This window comes from Trachymyrmex septentrionalis, unplaced genomic scaffold, assembly GCF_001594115.1.
Source record: "Trachymyrmex septentrionalis isolate Tsep2-gDNA-1 unplaced genomic scaffold, Tsep1.0 scaffold18, whole genome shotgun sequence".
In the NCBI taxonomy this organism is placed as follows: domain Eukaryota; kingdom Metazoa; phylum Arthropoda; class Insecta; order Hymenoptera; family Formicidae; genus Trachymyrmex; species Trachymyrmex septentrionalis.
In genome coordinates this window covers 507,101-511,750 of record NW_017304969.1, presented here as the reverse complement: position 1 = coordinate 511,750, position 4,650 = coordinate 507,101, and the positions used below count along the sequence as shown (strand labels likewise).

The window sequence follows — 4,650 nt, the reverse complement described above, 5'->3', positions numbered from 1 at the left end:
TTTTTTTTGCCAGTAGAAGCGCTGTCGGCGCTGTTGCTGTATTAGGCCAATATTACATGCATTCGTTTTTGTCGTATGACAAATTTTTCAAGTCTATTGATTAACTGTAGAACAAAGAGGTCCAAGATCTTCTCTGTTTTGCACCTAATTAATACGCTTGAAAAATTTGTCATACGACAAAAAACGGACGCATGTAATATTGAGGGCAATTATCAAATTAACATCAATTTTTGTGTAAAATTTAACACTTTATATTTATTTGTTTGCACAAATATTTTAAATAATGAAATATTTCAAAATAAATTTTTTAAATGACTTAAATAATAAAAAATAATCCAAATGTGACTACTTACCAGGATATAGAGTATTATAAAAAATAACCGTTTATATAACTATTTAAATAACCAGTTATTTTGAAGTAACTGTTATAACAGTTAATGAAAAATAACCGTTTAGCCCATCCCTACTATTTAAGGATATATAGATATCCTACATAGATATTTTTATTTATCTATCCTATTTATCCATTGTGTTCTAATGACATTTGGAATTATCAGTATATAAATCTTGCTATATTATCAACGTTAATAATTAACAGAGGTTTAAATAAAATGTTGACTAATGAATTTTGTTTATCTTTACATCTTACTAATTTTTTTTTTAACTATATGTATATTTACCCTGTAAAAATTTTTCATGTACGAATCTAAATAAATACGTATAAACATACATAACATGCATAGATATTTATAAATATGTATAATTATATATGAATTATGTCCATACATCCTTTTTTTTTGTAAAATTGCTGTTTAATATAATAAAAATAATAGCAGTACTGAAAAATAGCAGCAGATCAAAAGTAATTAAAAGGATAATTTTTGCATTGTTTCTTATAGAAAAAAATCAAGTTTAGAGAAACGAAAAAGAATTGCTTATATATAATTGTATATACTTATATATATAATTATATATGAGCAATTCTCTTACATTTCTCTAAACTTGACTTTTTCTAAAGCAAAATATGCAAAAATTATCTCTTTAAATATTTATTATGTTTTCTCTCACATTATTATCATTTTTAATATAGTAAAAAGTAATTTCACAAAAGGAAAAATGATGTATGAGATTATGTATAGACATATTTCATATATAATTATATATGTTTATGAACGTTTATACATGCCTATGTATATTTATATTTATTTATACATATTCATGTATGAAAAATTGTTTACAGAATACGATCATATGATGAAAGTAATTGAAACGACTATATCCAAAACAAAATTTTATTTTGCAAATTTGTTTTTCCTATAATTATAGTAAAAAAAATATTAATTGCGGTTTTATGTTTGACTTTTATGTTATAGAATACTTACAATATAAATTTTATAAAATTAACTGTGCAATATATCAACTAGCAATCCTCTTGCTTAGCATATCCTATACTTATTCATTTACTTATACAGTGTTACGTAGTTCAACGTTCAACATCCAAACTCTTTTTGAAATGTCATAAATACATATTCCAATGATTTTTTCACGTCTAGCAAACGAGAATGGATTGAAATGAATTGAAATGGATTCAGATTTTCAGAAATATTGATTCGCAAATATGAAAATAAAATTTTTTTCTATCCGAATGCGTATTTCAAATAGCGAATACTTTTTTTTTAATTCAATTGGATGCAATTGAATTGAAAAGCTATATTTCCTATTCAAAATTTTGAATTGAAAAATATTCACAACGCACAGCGAAAAAGCTAATATTATATTATTTTTAGATTGAAAGGCATAGAGATATGCTCCATGCAATTCCTATAAATGAATAAAAATACATTCAGGATTGAAAAGCATTCATTTAACATTCGTGAATCAATATTTCTGAAAATCTGAATCCATTTTATTTCATTTCAATCCATTCTCATTTGCTGGGCTGGGATCTCTGAATTATGAATCTTCTACGAAACTTACCTGTTACACCACTTCTTCAATTGGTAAATGTGTTATTCAGTCTCTATTTCAATTAGAACCAGCTAAACTAATAACGAAATTATATAGATATAATAAAAATATCATCATTTAACAGATATAATAAAGTATAAACAATTTACATTACTATGAGACAACATTGTAAGTATCGGATAATTTAATCTCGCTTGACCGATGTCGCGCGCCGTGATTAACCTAATATTTGGACTGTGTACGACTTGGTTTGCGAGTATTCACATCATTCATTTTACTTTTGATTAAAGAGAAACAAAAGAACATAGCTAAGACGAAAAATTTCCTACTTGTAATTTTGAATAATTTACGCATTTATGATCCATTTAAATAAAAACTTTTTATTCAATTAGATTGAAAAACTGCATTTCCTATTCAGAATATTGAATTGAGCAGTATTCACGTTGTACAGAAAATGCTAATATTATTTTTAGATTGAAAGGTATAGAGATATGCTCTATGTAATTCCTATAAATGAATAAAAATGCAGGATTAAAAAGGATTCATTTTAACATTCATGAATTCGTATTTCTGAAAATCTGAATCCATTTTAATTCATTTCAATCCATTCTCTGTTCTTCATTGCTGATGTCCACGGCTACGAATACAATTCTTCTACAGAGAAAAAAGTGATTCTTTTTTTTATCGAACAAATATTAAATATTATCGAAAAAAGGAAAAAACTTAAAATCTTTAAGTTAAAAACTATTTATAAGTAAATATTCGCGACGGCGCGACAGTGCGCGTCTCATCCAGTCTCATCCTCGCAGCTATGCTCTCGTCTCTATCGTCTGCAACAGAGACTGACAGAGATAAGAGAGTCCCTGTTGATTTGACGGCTCGGCCGGAACATGTATATCATAAAGTATTCTTGTTTCGGTCAAGTATTGCATTATCTTTAATTTTTGAAAGTTTCTGCCGAGTTTAACTTATTTGATAACGCATATTTTTTAACGCATTTGATTTTATCATTTTATATTTTTATACAATATTATACAATACTGTTGTGGAAAATTGGGAGAGTTGGAGATGTCTTATATATCTATATGTTACTGGCAATTTTTTACTCCATGTCAAGTCAACACTTCCTATAAACAAGGCCTCTCCATCTCTTCAGATAATGCTGTGACGTCATCACAAATAGACCGAGCGCCCCGAGCGTCTTTCAGTGTTACGTGTCTCTTGTGAGAAAATCTCAGTAAAGATGAAATCACACGATGCATACATACATGCTGCTATGCTTGCTTTGATACATAGTCTGCGTTTGATAAATAACTATGAAATTAGCAGGAAATGAGCTATGAAGTAATCCATAATAAATATAAAAATCATGTATATGCAGCATGCAGCGCTCAATGTATAAACGAATTCTAGCATATATCAGAGCACGCATGATTGTATTCATGCTATCATTCAAGAAATCATGTGATTCTGTCATCTTAAGCGATTGATAGTTCTTTGTAGAATCTTTTTTATAATTTATTATTCACGAGTACTCTTGAGATGAGTTTATGTCTCATTAATTTACCGAACCATAAAAAGTGATTTGAAAGTTGGACAATACGTTTGACTATAGGTTATGTTTTGATTATTTCAACAATACTCTTTTCTTATTGAAACATCTTACTAATTTACAGAAATACCATTCAAATGCTGTATCCCGAATTGTAATGGTAATTACAAAAACGGCCCAAATATCGCAACATTTTCGTTTCCAAAAAATAAAGAGATGAAACGAAAATGGTTACATGCCATCTACAGAAAGGACTTCCAGCCGACAAACAATTCAAAAGTAATCAATTATTATAACTAATTTCTTCTTAAATTAATTTCTAAAATTTAGTGTAATAAAATAGATCTTTAGAATCGATATAATAACCAGGATCCATTTAAAAAAAAGTTTATTCTTTACATCTTTTTCTTATTTATCTATAGGTATGTGAGCTACATTTCCGGTTGTCCAAAATTGAATGAGAAACTAACCACTACGTTGAACTGGCAAACGGTTAACTGCATCATTGGTACATTCACAATTGATCAAAGATAAATGTTATGTCGTTTTACCTTGTTTTTATAGTGCGAGTATTAGCTGTTCCAAAACGACTTTGCAATCATTTTCTTTTGTTAGACTATACTGTCGGGCCTAATTTTCAAAATGATAATTAAGATTAAACGTTTTTTTTTACAATAAGTGTGTTACAATAAGTTTTTACTTCCTATGTCGAATCTCCCGAATGTCAAATCAATTGCCCAAATTTTTTCAAAAAATTGGTTTTCTAGTACAATTCTCATACAATTTTTAATAACAGAAAATTATGAATTACTCTGAAACTGGAAAATGGATGAACTTTTACACATATTGAAGTTAAAAATGATAAAATGTTATTTATCTTAAGGGATAGGATTGATCTTTTGATATCTAACAATGTATAATAACATATTTGATGTTTTATAACAGTGTCTTAATTTTTTACATAATTGTTTAGAGCTTAAGCGTGTATCCAAACTTTCATGACAGATAGTGTACATCTAACATTTCAATAATTTTATTCAATTATTTAATTTCAATTAGATATTACAATTTATTTTGCAAATCAATTCATATTGTGTGTATTAAAAGCGTCAATTCAAATTTAGTATTTC

At 27.4% G+C, this 4,650-nt stretch overlaps 1 protein-coding gene across 1 annotated transcript in view; it reads left to right on the top strand.

The window, feature by feature from the left end:
* Nucleotides 1-3,717, top strand: part of LOC108746592 (5-aminolevulinate synthase, erythroid-specific, mitochondrial) — a 7,546-nt gene extending 3,829 nt beyond the window's left edge. The window contains exon 4 of the mRNA XM_018483454.1: nt 3,645-3,717. The gene's annotated coding sequence lies outside the window, so the exon portion shown is untranslated. The remainder of the gene's footprint in view (nt 1-3,644) is intronic.
* The last annotated feature ends 933 nt before the right edge of the window (nt 3,718-4,650 follow it).